Raw genomic sequence first — 17,015 nt, 5'->3', positions numbered from 1 at the left:
GAAAAAGAAAACAACAACAAACATCTAAAATAGACGGCCACGGCGAAGATTTTCAGAATCATGATTTAGGAATCTGCACACGGAAAACGCAATAACAAATGTACAAACGGATATTACTGCCATTCTGGAAATACGATGGATTGAGAAAGACGTCACAACAACAACTAAAGGTAAAGGCTTTGTATTATTGCTCCCATGCCCACACCGAAGACTAGGACGAGCAGAGTAAACAAATATTTTAAAAGCTCTCAGAGAAAATATATGACCACTGCCTTTCTTACCCATGATATTAAAAAAGGCAAAAGGGATTCTTCTAAAGTGAGTCTGACCGTTATTGGCGATAAGACAAAGAAGACAATATCGACGCTCATCGGATACAGAAGATTCGGTCCAACTGTGCAAGTTGGTATTTAACATTTTGAGGTAGTTAAAGATTTAGTCAGACAACATAAGTTATGAAATAAGAAGAATAGTACTACTGGACCACAGATGATACTTTGGACCAAGTAAGTAGTTTGAAAACCAAGCCACATTAAGCCAAAAAAAAGACTTCACAAAACAGTGTTTTGAAAACACTGATTCTATTCCTGCAAATGTATTGCCCCGAAGTCTGGGTACTTGCCCAAGCAGATAAGCCAGTGCTTGGTTTGTTAGAGAGAAAAAAGATCTTCGAAAGATCTACGGTACAATATGGGTTGACGAGAATATCGACGTCGCACAATGTTTCAAGAAATCATTTTCCTGGCCAAAAATCAAAATTTTGTTTTGTCACAGATATTTAACTTCTATATGGAATTCGATAGTAAACATATTGAAACTAAGGAAACCAAGAAATTTGGTCAAAATATTGGAAGGTGCGGGCGTGGGGTGCCCCTGAAGACGAACATTTTGGCCATGTTTGAGAAATACGTAATTTTTGCAAACTTCTGGAGAAAGAAATAGCTATTTCTCGGAAACTATAACAGATATTGTGTTCATTGATTTTTTGTTAGGTAGGTAGGATTGTGGCCTTTAAAAAATTACCGTAGCATTTACACTAGATGAGCTATTTTATTTTTCCTCAGTTACTACATTTTTTGCAATTCCAAATTTACTGTACTAGAACTTTTGTGGAACAAAATGGAACAATGTTCTGATTTCACAGAAAGATACCCGAGAGTCTCCTCTTTGAGCCCATATATACTTTTGTACCAGTGCCGTTCCGTCCGTTTAACACTTTTTTAAATTTATTGAAATTACATGGGTAAAAATGTGTGTTTTTCTATACCATTTCCCATATGAATTACAGCTTCTTTACACAAATTAAATTTTTTTGGAGTATATGAGTTTTATAACTTTTATGAAAACTCAAGGAGTATTTTCTTTAATTTTGGAAAAAAAATAAATTTTATATAATTTTTTTAATTTTTGAAAAATTTGAGATTTTTTTTTGAAAAATGGTATTTTTATTGTTTATTTATCGGTGTTTGACCATCTTTAATATATAGGAAGATATAAAAAACATAAAAACACTCATATTTTGATGCAAATTAGTAAAAAAATCAAAAGTTTAAATTTGACCTTCAATTCCTCTGCAACTACCAGACTAAATTGAAAGTTATCAGTCTAACAAAAAAAGAATTATGAAAATATCTCCATCCGTTCAAAAGTTACAGAATTTCGACTAGAAAAAAAAACGATTCTGAACCACTGCACGATGGGGCCAATAGCAGGTTTTCGAGGCAAAAAGTCAATTTTTGAAGTGAACAATTTGAAAAAAATAATAACGGATTTCGATTGCCAACACTCTGATTCACTAAAAATAAAAAATAAATCAATCTGGTAACATCACACAGCGACATACTGATCTGGCAATGGTGACATATTTTCTTATGCATAATTTTCCGACATTCATTATAAATAAGTAGTGAAAGCATTTTAGGCACCAAAAAGAACATTTCAACATTTTTATATTTTTTAAACATGGAAAGCTCTTCAATGGGTATGTAAAATAAGATAGTGTTAACAAATAATAAAAATGTTATGTGTGGTAAATGTATTTTTGAGTTAAGATGTTATGTCTTTTTTGGAGTATTTTGCTTTGTTATCCATGTGTTCTCTGGAGTATAACTTTTGAGATCTAGGTAGATCTAGGATATTATATATATGTGGTGAAAGGTATTAATGTGTACTATCATTTTGTGAAAAAATTAGCTGCGCCTATCTGCGCCTTTTCATAAAAATCTGATTTCAAATGTCGTAATACTTAAAAATATACGACATTTTTATGTTTTGGTTGGCGAAACCCATTAATGTTACCAATTGGATTTCGGAAAAATTTAATAGACGTATATAATAATAATAATATATAATTTCAAAGATATCGCAAACTTTGGCTTTTGTGGCGGAATCTTAGCCGATTTTTACTAAATTTGGAACCTTTTTTTATTAACTTATAACAAAGCACAGACAAAATCATGAAATTTGAACATATGTATATAGGGGAGCTATTTCTATATTTGAACCGACTTCAATATAACTTGACAAATTTATTTGTAGTCCGAATTCCGTAACATTTTCCAAATTTTATTGTAATTTGATGGAATTTGCATGCTTGGTCAATCATTTTCCTGAAATCGGGCGAACATATATATGGGAGCTATATCCAATTCTGAGCCGATTTCAATATGATTTGCCAAAAATTGTTTCTAGACCAAAATCCGTCACACATTTCAAATTTCATCAAGATTGGACATACATAGCGGGAGTGGTGCTCCAAATACCTAAAATCGGGCGAAAATATATATGGGAGCAATATCAAAATCTGAACCGATTTCAATATAACTTGGCAAACTTATTTGTAGTCCTTATTCCGTGGTATTTTCCAAATCGCATAAAAATTGGACAGAATTGGCGTGTTTGGTCCATCAATTGCTTGAAATCGGGCGAACATATATACGGCAGCTATATGTATATATGAGCCGATATGAACAAAATTTGGCATATTAGTTTCTAAGCCCATTATAAACATCTGTACAAAATTTGGAAGGTCTAGCTTGCCCCAGTGATTTGTTGCCTCGAAAACCTGTCATTGGCCCCATCGTGCACTGTGTGTGATATGTACGACGAGCTGCATCGCCTATACAACTACATCAGCATAGCTAAACGTACGACTTATAACGATTGCATTGCTTAGGCCATCTCATTAGAATGACAGGAATATTTTACGTTCATCTTATACCACACACAATCTGCTTCATGAGGCCACCTAAGTATGGAGTAAACTACCATTGAGTTTAATATTTTAATTGAATAATACATATTATATACATTTTGTACTGGAATGGCACAACCTATAATTTGTATATATCATCCAATAAGTAGGATAAGAATTGGGACTGGCCAGCCTTGCCAAAAAAGTTCAACTTGACTTCCCTTATAAGATTATTTATTATCCCATTAATGTGTCAAAATATTTTATTCGAATCCTTTAGAACATAGCTTTATAAACCATGTGAAATGTTTATTGTGTATCTCAATCCCTTCCGCTCTTCATTCGTCAGTTTCGTTGTATTTCATGTTGTTATTTACCCGCCTTGTAATGGTTTGGTAAGGAAACAAGCAATGCTGAAGGGATAAATATATAGAAAAATATGGTCACTTGACCATCAAATCTCCATGTGTTCGTAGGAATATTAATGTGGTTACACTCCGTTGAATAAATTCCTTTTTTTTTTGAGTAAAACATAAATGCCATATGAAGCAAAATATAATGTTACGAAGTACAGAATAGATTCTGTTAAGATTTTACGTAAATTTATATGTGTCGGGTTTTAACACTATACATATTTCAATTCAAATATACTATATTTACAACCCCATCTTATACATAATCCCATGTAGAAAAAACACATCGTTTATGGTTAGAAGAAACACTTGAACAAAATAACAATGAAACAGCATCACGTTGCAGTTTGACATTTGTTGTTGTTGACTGGGAAGTGAATAAAATACAATTACTCACGCAGAGAATCAAGCGGGCGAACACTCCAGCATGCATAGTCATAAAACATAAAGTGGACCAACAGCTCCAACCAACTGCCGTAAACACCACAACAACAATTACAACATAAAATTTAATGTGAATGCAAGATATTTGAGTTTCGGACACTTCGCATTTCGTGGTGGTGGTGGTAGTAGTGGTATGACAATGGTTGACGATTAATGAGAACGATTACCAGAACATTAGCATTACGCTAATGATATTGACTTTATGTTTGTATCTGGTGCTGGTATATTGAAATGAAAAAGGTTTCAAATGTCACCAACACGAATGGAAGACTAGGAATAATATTAGTTTACGATTATTTAATTGACATGTTTAATAGTTGTAATAGAACATATTATAAGATGCTGTCCATCAATTTAAATATCAATTATATTCATTCCAAAATGTAGATATTTTTGTATTACATTTGTTTCAAAATTAATTAATAGAATGGACTTTTATTGCGTAGATTTATTACACTGTGAACACAAATTTTGGGGCAGAGATAATTCCTTTTGGAGATAAAAGCCCTTGGTGAGTATACTAAGAATCCCAAAGGACAGATCCGCCGTGTGTCGAACTTCCGCGTTATGGCGTGATGAAGTTTTTACTAGAGACCATGTAAGCCGTCAGAAATTAGCGTTATAGCTTTGTTCACTGTTGATCTAGCTTATTTTTGAGATGACATGTCTTCAATCAAATAAAATGAGGATTATTTTCGTAGAGCACTTCGACCTTCTAACTTGCTTCCTTCAATGTCCTTTTCGTCCTTTATTTTAAGAGCAGCTATAAAAGTACCACAATATGACGTTTTTCAGCTTCGAAATGATCTGCAAAAATGTCGCTCATAAAATTTTAGGTACGGCTCTCATTGACAACTAATCGATTTTGTCGCGTTTTCGTGGTCGTTTTATGCATTTACCCTGTATTTGTTCCGAAAAAGACTATATTTTTTTGTATATTCGTTACAGAACATACAAAAACACAAAACACTGTATTTTTCTGAGCAAACAGGGGTAAATTTCAAAAATTACTATAAAAACGCGACAAAATCGATTAGTTGTTAATGAGAACTGATTTTAAGGAAATTGAACCGGGAAGCAAATAAAAACATATTAATTTAATAACGAATACCGCAATGAATAATATTAAAATAATTTAAAATTTTATGATAATTTTATGATAATTTTATGATAATTTTATGATTTTATGATATATACTTCTATACAACTGTACTTAAGAAAATTGATAAAAATTAATTTGTATTCTTGAACATGTGTGTGCATATGCACTGTTTTGACAAACGAATTCCCAAACAGCATTTTTATTAGGACGGAAATATTCATGAACTTTTGCTGCAGTATTTGCATTAAAATATTTGGAAAAGACTACCAAAGAATTGCAAGATATTCAATTTGCACATACAAAGACAAGAAGCGTGTGCATTTCAGGCATAATCATTTGCATACATACATATGCAGGTATGGTCTGCTAGGGTTATGACTTGTTTACATTAGGCTGTATCATATTTTGATAAGTTTTTACCTAAGATTAGATAAAGTTTTAATTATAAAGTGATTCGGTAATAAAAGTTATTATAGTCAATAATAGGCAAAATGCCATTCATTCATGCAACAGTAAATATTTTTTTTTTAAAAACCATTTTATTTTTTTTATTTTTTAATATCTTTAAATTTTTTTAAAGTTTTTTTTTTGTGCGTGACATTTTTTAATACTTAACACGGTGCTCTTGAATCAAATTTAAATAGAAGGTGCTTACAACTGGGAAGTTTTTGCGGATTCAGAAACTACAATATTCATAGATGAAAAAAATTAAAAAAAAAATAGAAAAATCGCCGGAGCGCTTTTTAAATAAATCGGGATTCAAGTTGGCATTTTTAAGGGTTTTTTAGGTTTTCACGATTTTGCTTGGAAACCGCAAGTCCTATGTAAATGGGTCTAACGAAAATGTTGTAGATATGAAAATTCTCTACAAGATTGGCTTTGTGATATCTTCGTAGTTTTTACCGTTATTGAGATATAGAAGTTCAAATTAGGACAATGGATTGACTGTATCGCCTCCTTATAAAACAATGTTATACACAGTGAACCTTAACTAACTTTAAGTGAAAACCGCTTACACTAGGGAAGTTTTTGCGGATTTTGAAACAGCTATGTTTATAGATGAAAAAACTCCAAAAGCAAGAAAAAATCGCTTGAGGGATTTTCTATTAAATCGCGATCAAAGTTCACATTTTTAAATTTTATTTAGGTTTTCACGATTTAGCTTGGAAACCGCAAGTCCTATGGGACTAAAGAAAATGTCGTAGCAATGAAAATTCTGTACAAGATTGGCTGATTGATATTTTCCTAGGTTTTGCCATTTTTGAGATATTGAGGTTCAGATCAAACTTTCAGATTTGTTCATATTTCTTCAGGATTTAGCTTGAACGCTGCAAATCCTTTCGAAATGGGACTAAAGAATATGATGGTGCTGTAAAAATTCTCTACAAGATTGGCTTTCGCAATTGTTTCATAGGTTGTACCGTTTTTGAGATATATAGGTTTATGTTGGGAAATTGCAGTCATGACATTGTTTTATAAGGAGGCGATACAGTCAATCCATTTTCCTAATTTGAACTTCTATCTCAATAACGGTAAAAACTACGAAGATATCATAAGAATCAATGTTGTAGAGATTTTTCATAGCTACAGTATTTTTTTTAGCCCCATTTCAAATTTATTTAAAAAGCTCCGACGATTTTTTTAGTTTTTTGATTTTTCTCGTCTATGAACATTGTAGTTTCACAATCAGCAAAAACTTCCCAGGTGTAAGCACCTTCCATTTAAACTTAATTCAAGAGCACCGTGTTAAATGCACAAAGTCATTTGAACACTTTTCTGTATGATCTTTTTATACCCTCAGCCTTTAGGCTAAAGAGGGTATTTACACTTTGATACGACCAAAAATGTGCCTCATCGAAATAATGGTTTTAGACCCCAAGTATGTTTGTACGATATCCGTTTCAGACAATTTTGAGTAGATCTGGCTATGTCCGTCCGTCTGTCTGTCCGTCTGTCTGGCTGGCTGGTGCGCACGATAACTCTCGAACGGATCAATCGATTCGGTTCAAATTTTGGGTATCGAAATATTTTGTCCAGATTCGATTTAAGTTCGAAGATGGGCCATATAGGTCCACTCCTTCAGGTACCTCCCCCACATATGTTCAAAAATTGTCGCAAAACTTGTGCGCACGATTACTCTTGCAGGGAATAACCGATTTGGTCCATACTTTGCACATTGTGTAATTTCTACCAAACTTATATGAGGTTCCAATATGGACTCAATCGGTGCACTCCTTGGGTACCTCCCACACAAAATTTCGGAAAAGTTCAGTTTAGGACCTGGTCTCGAATCGCTTTGATTTTTCTTTACGCAAGTTGTATTCGCTGTCCTCTATACGACGCTGTAAGTTTCATTAGGGGCAAGTCCATACTTCTTGAGAAAATAGCCTGAAAGTTACAAAAAACCCTATGACACCGTGTGTAGTGGTTGGAGCGCAAGATAACTCTCGAACGGATCTGCCGATTCGGTCCAAAATTTGGCTTTCGTAATATTTTGTCCAAACTTAGTTCAAGTTCAAAGATGGATTATATTGGTCCACTCCTTCCGGTATCTCCCCCACAAAAGTTCGAAAATGTTCGGAAAATTTGTGCGTACGATAACTCTTGAAGGGAGTAACCGATTTGGTCCATACTTTGCACATCGTGTAATTTCTACCAGACTTAGATGAGGTTCCAATATGGACTCAATCGGTAAACTCCTTCGAGTACCTCCCACACAAAATTTCGGAAAAGTTCAGTTTAGGACCTGCTCTCCAATCGCCTTGGTTTTTGTTGTAGCATCTTGTATTCACTGTCCCCTATACGAAGGTACAAGTTTCCTCAGAGGCAACTCCTTACTTCCTGAAAAAATAGCCTGAAAGTTGAAAAACAAACCCTATGACACCATGTTTTATGGGTGGAAGCGCAAGATAATTCTCGAACGGAAATACCGATTCCGGCCAAAACTTGACCTTCGTAATATTGTTTCCAAACATACTTTAAGTTCGTAGATAAGCTATATCGGTCCACTTCTTCAGGTACCAACCCCACAAAAGTTCAAAAATATTCGGAAAAATTGTGCGCACGATAACTCTTGATGGGAGTGACCAATTTGGTCCATACTTTACACATTCTCATAATATCTACCAGATATAGATCAGGTTCGAATATGGACTATATTTGTCCACTCCATCCCGTACCTCCCACACAAAATTTTGGATAAGTTCACTTTAAGACCTGCTATTGAATCACTTTGATTTTTGTTGAAGCAACTTACATTCGCCCGAAGGTTGTAAAAACCCCCTATGGCACCCCATGGTCTATGTCGGTCCATTCCTTTGAGTACCTTTTCCGCAAAATTTTTGAACTTTAATCCTAATCAACATTTTTGTCGGTTCATACGACCGAAATTTTGAAACACCCTAAATACATACGTTTTTTTGTGAAAAAAGTGTTTCAATTTGCACAGGCTGAGGGTATAACTCTGTCGGCAAAGCCGACTGATACTTTTTTACTTGTTTGATAAACATTTAAAGTCATTATAACCAGATATATAACTAAAAATAAGGTACACGACATAACCACAATGGCATAATCTTTTGTTTTTATATCATATATAATTTTATTTCATATATCATATAATATATCATAAAAGTGGTTTGCGTGGGACCTTTTCAATATTTAAATAGAATAAACATTATTTTAGTCACTAATAGGCAAAATTTCATTCTTTCCCGCTACAGGGAATCATTTTTGAGAAAAAAGTTCAAAAATGCATAACCCTAATGCACATACATATATGAGACTGCGAATATAATTAACTTATTCTTCATTATACTTTTGTGAATATTCTAAAAGTATATAGCAAATTCCTTTTCTTTTGTTATAATATTCTTAATATTCGCTCAATGGTGCAATGAACAATAATAGTGTTGATTACAAATAAATAGCAAATATTTCCAAAACTATACAACGTTTAAATGTACAATTTGTTAATGATATTTTATCGTTTTCTACCTTGCAAAATATGTATTTTCGATAGCATGTGGATACTAAGGCAAAGACATAAAATAGTATAGATTAGACAACATTGACATGCAAGTTTAATTTTGCTACTTAACATTTAACAGAAACCAAAGCAGAGCACAACAGAAACATTACAGCTATATGTTAATTAAAAATAGCTATAGTTAGTCTGCAATAAAGTATATCAATTCTAGGGTGTATTTCAGAACAATTTCTGGTACATTGTATCATTAAAATCGGTTAAATACGTATTAATATTTTAAAATTAATTAATAAATTAAACTACCGTGGCAATATCGTTACATTACATAATGTTAAATTCCAACAACACCTACAGGAGTGCATACACATACATATATAATAACAGTGAAATGTCTCTTCTTATTATACATATTTATGTATGTCTTTTGATTTGACTTGATTCTAACTTCCATCTCGCCAAGAAACACTCTCAAAATTGGCTTGATTATATTTTACTTTTATAAAGTATGGTAACCCTAAACACAATGATATGTAAGTAACAACATACAATTTGCTGAATGTTATAACATCATAAACATGACCGAAAAGATTAATGATATCTTTTGAAATAAATCGACTTGTGGTTTACGGACTCATCTGTTTTCCTCTTGTATGAGTTATGATTCCTGCTTCGTGGATGGTTTATTTGATTGTTGTCACGGCGAGAGATTTATGTCTGTGAAACCAAGTCAATTGCAGTGAAGTGGAGTATGATTACTATATGTGTTGGGTAATTTTTATCCACTCTGCTTAAAGAGCAGCTGTCATGTGTTAATATTAAACAGATATTAAAACATTTTTGGAAAGTAAAATTCAATATAAACGGATGAGAAACTTGTACGAAATTTGTAGCTATAATATTAATATATGTACTGAAATAGTAATATAAATATACCAAATAAGGGGTATTTATAATGAATTTGGGTAGTCGTAACTACTTACAAAAAACACCATACTAACCCATTATTTTAACAAGGGCATGTCGCACTCAATAACTTGTTATTCTATGTCCACTAGATGTTAAAAATAAGCTAAAACAAGTGAGCAAAGGCTATAGTCGGGACGGGACCGACCATGTGATACCCTACACCACTACCCCTGTACATAAGCTATTCACTGGTAAACATTTCTTTTAGGGAATATAATCCGACTACCACCAAACATAATATGCCTTTTTCTCTCTGGCCCTCTCGTGACCATCCGATAAAAATTACGATCTATAGCGGGATTGCAAAAAATGGAAGAATTGGATGCATTACCGACTATTGTGGTATCTCCCTTCTTTGACCACCTTCGCCAACCTACTTTACACCAATGTAAAGGTAATATTTTCTTCTTCCATTGACAGGCTTTGCCGTTGGAATACCCCTACTAGAAGCCGATACATTCACAAAGAAAAAAACTTTGAATTTGTCTTCACATGAGTTTTCCCCATTCCGACCCCTAAATATTATCCGACTATTACCAAAATCAATAGGCTTCTTAGTCTGTGGGGCCCCCATCTACCCCTAACATTTCGTGACTATCCGATCAACAAATTTCAACCTGCAGTGTGATTACAAAAAATGGAAAAATTGGATATATTACTGAATTTTGCGATATCTCGGTTGTTTGCCCACTTACGCCAACAGAAAAAACGTTGACTTTTCTCCACATTAGCTGTTTGCTTATTCCAACTTCTGAATATTATCCGACTATCACCAAACTTAATAGGCTTCTTCCTCTGTGGGACTCACATCAACTCCCAAAACATTCGTGACGATCCGATCAAAATTGCGACCTGTAGCGTGATTACAAAAAAAATCGGAAAATGGGATGCATTACCGACTTTTGCGATATCTCTGTTGTTTGACCACCTACGACTACCTACTTTATATCGTTGTAAAGGTGATATTTTCTACTTTCCTTGTCAGGATTTGCTTTTGATATACCTCTTAAAGAAACAGAGATATTGGCTTTGAAATAAAACGTTGACATTTCTCCAAACAAGTTTTTGTCCATTCCGGCCCCTGAATATTATCCGACCATCATCAAAATCAATAGTCTTCTTCCTCTGTGGTACCCCCATTAACCCCCAAAATGTCGTGACGATCCGATCAAAATTGCGATCTGTATCGTGATTACAAGGTTTAGATGGACAGACGGACGGTCACACATAGCCTGATCGACTCAGCTTGTCGAGACATTCATTTTGGTATATATATAAATATGGGTCTACAACCATTATTTCGATGCGTTACAAACTTTTTGGTCAAAACCAACTTATAATACCCTCCCCACATAGTGGTGTAGGGTCTTCGTAATATTTTGTCCAAACTTACTTTAAGTTCGAAGATAAGCCATATCAGTCCACTCCTTCAGGTACCTCCCCCCATGAGTTCAAAAATTGTGCGCTTTTTTTACACACCCCAATATATCTACCAAATATATGTCCGGTTCGAATATGGACTATTCATTTTAAGTACTGCTCTGGTATCACTTTGACTTTTGTTGAAGCAACTTTCATTCGCTGCCTTAATTACGACGGCAAAAGTTTTTTCAGGGGCAAGTCCATACTTCTTGAGAAAACAGCCCGAATAGTGTAAAAACCCTCTATGGCACCATGTAGTGGAGAGCACGACAACTCTCGAACCAATAACTGAGTTGATCCACACTTTTCATATCATAATATTTCTTCGAATATTAGATGAAATTCGAAGGTGGTGCTTGTAGATTCACTCCTTCCCACAAAAATTCGAAAATATTAGCTAAAACAGTATCTCATAAACAGAGCAACCCGGTTAAGGGTCTGTGCGAAGATCCCTTGAAAATTTTAACCTAATGGTCCTGTTTACAGCGATATAAGGTTTTTGTAGGCAAGTACATGCTTCCTGATATAATGGTCCAAAACCTGTGAATTATATGGTGACCAACTGAAACGACAGGTGGTAGCGATGTCTATCGAGGGGAATGACACCCAAAATAACACCCACTTTCAAAGTGGAATATGTCGGGTCCATTCCTTTCGATACCTTCCTCGCAAAACTTTTTGAGATTCTATCCAAATCCATATTTTTGTCGGTTCATACGCCCAAAATGTTCAAACCCTGTTAATATATACGTTTTTTGGGAAAAAGTGTTTCAATTCACACAGGCTGAGGATATGTCTCTGCCGGCATAGCCGACTGATCCTTTTTTACTTGTTTTATTTTGTTTTATTTTGCTCTGTGCTGGATTTTATGATTTGTATCCAAATACACTACACACTGTGCTATCGTACGAACTTTAAGGGTTATTTAAACAATTTAATGTGCACCACCAACTGTTCGTTACTTTTTACTTTTTTTTACAAAAAATCGCGTGCCGACCGTGAGCGTTTAACACACAACCCCTCGGATTTGCATTCGTACACACACACACACTGTGCTTCCGCACTCATTACTTAGTAAGGTAAGTAGTTTTGCCTAGTGAAATTTTTAGGAAATAACCTATTATTTTCCAGTTTACTGGTAGTGCAGAAAACCAGTTGCTTTTGTGGCTTCTAAATTTTTACTGGGTAGCAACAGTTACCGAAATCGTATTTGGACGTTATTTTTTGACATTGTACCATGGGTGGCAGATACCAAGAAAACGTATTAATTACTTTAACATGACAATGTCAGATAGGTACTTGGCCCCTACTTCATCTCTTAAAAATCTTTAAACATGATGTTCCAACATGTTAAGCGCAACTTTAGCCATCTTATGTTTAAAATTAAAAAATTTAGGTTGCAAATGCTGAAGGAAAAGAATAACAAACTTCATTAATTTGACCACCTAGTCATTGGTCATCGTTTTTTGTGCATAACTCTGTGGAAGTGAGTAAGACGTTTGTAAGTATTTTTATACCCTCAGCCTTTAGGCTAAAGAGGGTATATACACTTTGATTTGACCTCATCCTTCCGGTACCTCCCCCACAAAAGTTCAAAATTGTTTGCTAAAATGATGCGCACGATCACTTTCGAAGGGAGTAACCGAATTGGTCAAAAATTAGCATATGTTAATATTATTTTCAGGCATAGATCGGGTTCGAATATGGGCTATATCGATGCACTCCTTCGTGTACCTCCCACACAGAATTCAGAAAAAGTGTAATTTAAGATTTCCCCTCGGATCGTTTTGTTATTTTTTTTTTTCTAGCAAATTGTCATAGCAGCCCACTTACGATGGGGAATATCAATACTTCTTGAGGTAATAGACTAAAAGCTCCAAGAAACATTGACGGCACAAACTAAAATGGCAAATCCGCAAGATAACTCTCGCAGGGAGTTTCTGTTTAGTCCAAACTTTGCACATCTTATTATTTCATCAAGTCATGTCTTAGGTTGGAATATGGATTTTATCGGTCTCATCCTTAGGGTACACGGATCGGATCGTTTTGAAATTTTTTTCCAAAAAGTTCTTCTTGCTGGCCCTGCTACGATGGCACATTTTGTTCTGTAGCAGGTTAATACTTCCTGAGATAATGACCGAAAAGCTCAAAAAAAAACCTGTCGGCGCCAACTAAACTGGGTAACACATAACAGCCTCGAATAATGTCCGAATATCGACTATTGGAAAACTCTTTCGGGTACCTCACACACAAAGTTTAGAAAGAGTGCAGTTTAAGGATTCCTTTGGGGTTGTTTTTACCGTTTTTTAAAACGGTACTATTTATTCCAAAACGAATCCAGACTTCCTCAGAAATTAACCCAAAACTCAAAAATTCCTATAGACCTCAAAATTATAGTGTCTGTCGACAAAGCTGACTAATACTTTCTTCTTGATTTTTTGATTTCGCAGACAAATTTAATGTACTACGCAGTAAAAAGTTGGCATCCAAAATGCAGACAAATCCCCAGCGCACGTGCTTCTGAATGATTATTTTTCCACAAATTACTCATGGTCTTTACCAGGAGGTGCTCGCTTATGATGAAGTTCATTTTGTTTCCGCCGCACCTGTTTTATATCTCATAACATGGATAAAGTTACAAATCTATATTCCACTACTTCCAACTATTTTCTGATTATTGCTTAACACATAACGTATACGCCCTATAGTCCATTAAGTAGAATTCGTTGATCATACGCCATGAAATCTGCTCTTTATGCCATCAAACAACTCTTTTATTATCCTTTTCATTTGAATTTTTTAATTAAATTTGCCAACAATTCATGTAGTAAAAATGTACTTAAGCACCTACCCAGCAATCTGCCAGTCCCATAATATACTTTGTAAATTATTCAACATTAGCTAATCCACATCACATCACACGCCACCACTGCCAACTGGCAGAGAGAGGTGCTTTAATGTGAATGGTCGTCGGTCATTCACAAAGAGTTGTTAACCCTCCACTCTGCCAACAAACTTATATGGGATTCAACAGCAACTTCAAGCCACCATCTACCATATCGTGTGTAGCTGTGTTCATTTCAATGTACGTACGAACAGTAACGGCAACATGAACACCATCATCCTCAGCAACAAAGAACGTGAAGTGCTTTGTTAATGTTAATGTTAGCATTTGCAGAGAGCGACATAAAATATGCACACTTTGTTATTGTTTGAATTGGCTGATGAAAGTGTAATATTATGTACAGGATCCTGCTTTGTAAAGTGTAATGGACAATTGACGAGCTCTTGTTGTTAGTTCGATATATGTATAATTGCCTCTCATACATGTTCGTAGTATATAAAAAATACAATAGTTTTTGTAGTTTTAAATTTTAAAATGAAAAAGCCGTTTACTTTTATTAATGGTTATTGGAGTGTTTTTGTGTGCGAATTGTTTCCGCCATCATGACTAACAATTAGTCAAAAATTCTAAAAATGAAAAATTGCAGGTTATTTATGTACTAAAATGTAACACCAGATGGTGACCAATTTGGTCACGAATGACACGTTTAGGCAATTTATCAATAAAACGTTTTTAATATTTGAAAAATTGAGACTGGAACGCTTAAATAGAGGCGTTTTGTAATACACTAGCAAAATGCCCGCTACTTCGTATGCGGAAAGGGAATACTAAGCAAATAAACAATATTTAATATGACAATGACATTTTTGATGTACTAATACCTATTTTAATTGATATTTAATTTCTTTTAAGTACCGTTAATATACCTTTAGTTGGAATTTCGCAAAAATACCCATTTTAAATTCCAGTCCATGTTTTTTAGAACGGAGATTTTTATTGAAATTTCCAACCGAAGTATCTGTAATTTCGGCATTTGTGATATCAACATAAAGCAAAGCTGTATTCAAAAAATTCTTCTTCTTTTAAAGCAATAGTCGCATAGATCTACGAAAGTACTTATTAAAACGTTCAGAATAAAAAAAAACAATTTTGTTGAAAAGATACGTTTGACTGTTTGATTTCAGTGCAATATTTAGAAACCGCCTTCGCGTTAACATGAAAGCATTAGCACACTTTTCGATACAAGTTTAAAACTCCATTGTATTACATGCAGAAACATTCCATACACTTTAAAGGCAGATTTTTATAGACATACTCAATACCAGTGCTTCAATATTTAGTACTAGTACAGTAGTACATATTTAATACTTCTAGTACACTTATTGTACTACCACCTCTAACAGTGAACCTGACAACTTCTCCATAGCCAATACAAAATGTATTGCATATTTCCAATACCAACCCAATAATTCAGTCGTTAGCGTCCTCCATATCTAATTTCAGAATTTGTATATATCAAGAACTCCTTATCTGAACACCAACAAACAAACAAATTCAGTACTTATAAAAGTTAAAATTTCGCGATATCCAAAATTATATCCTAACAGCGATACTTTATTAAAACTTCATCAGAACAATTTTAACCAAATTTTGTAATTTTAGTAATTCTCGTTCACTTATCTCAACCTTACACACCAACAGCGACTATAATACCAAATTTCACAACTCCACCGTTATTCGTTTACCATTTAATACTTTTCGTACGAAAGTTCGAATTTCTATAACTATCTCAATCCTCCACACAAAATTGTACCATATTGTACCCAAATCCAATTTGTACCAAATTTAGTACCATTTGGAAATTCATACTTATGTGTACAAAAGTATTTTGTATACATAAGAACGAATTTCCGAAATCTGTCTCAATCCTCCACGCAAAAGTGATCATAATTCCAAATTTCACAATTCAGGCTCTATCCATTCACGAAAATTTAGCACACTTTAATAGTTTTCCATATCCCAATCCTACACTTCAACAGTAATCTTAATTCCAAATTTCAAGTTTTCAGCTCTATCTTTTCACCCAAATCCAAATTGTGCCCAATATAGTACCATTTAGTAAAACTTCTGTACAAACTGGTGTCTTAAGGCACGCCGTTCGGACTCGGCGATAAACAGTAGGTCCCATATCATTGAGCTAATTTGAATCGGGGTGCACTTATTGATATGAGAGAAGTCTCCCTTATCCCTTCAGGGATGTTTGTTGAACAATTATTATAGTACCATTTAGTATTTTCTGTACACATAAGTCCTATTTTCCAAAGCTGTCTCCATAGCGCGGTCATAAATCTTAACAGTAATATTAAATTCAGGATCCCAGCTCTATCCCTTCACCAAAACCAAATTGTATTAACTTTAGTACCACTTAGTACTTTTCGTACGCAATAAGTACGAATATCCAAAACTACCTCAATCCTATACTTCAACAGTAATCTTATTTCCAAAATTTAGAATTTCATCTCTATCCGTTCAATCAAATCCAAATAGTACCAAATTTAATACCTTTTAAGTACGAATTTGCAAAAATAGCTACATATCTCAATCCTACACTTCAACAGTAATCATTATTTCAAATTTCAGGT

The 17,015-nt window shown here is 34.2% G+C and overlaps 1 protein-coding gene across 2 annotated transcripts in view; it reads right to left on the bottom strand.

Moving 5' to 3' along the window:
* The window catches only part of LOC141390191 (uncharacterized), a 233,870-nt gene that overhangs the window by 128,857 nt on the left and 87,998 nt on the right, over positions 1-17,015 (bottom strand). The window lies entirely within an intron of this gene.

The sequence above is a fragment of the Musca autumnalis genome, unplaced genomic scaffold (assembly GCF_047663935.1).
Source record: "Musca autumnalis isolate F117 unplaced genomic scaffold, ASM4766393v1 scaffold_1, whole genome shotgun sequence".
Lineage (NCBI taxonomy): Eukaryota > Metazoa > Arthropoda > Insecta > Diptera > Muscidae > Musca > Musca autumnalis.
Note: the sequence above shows the minus strand (reverse complement) of the source record. Positions and strands in the feature narration are given on the sequence as shown.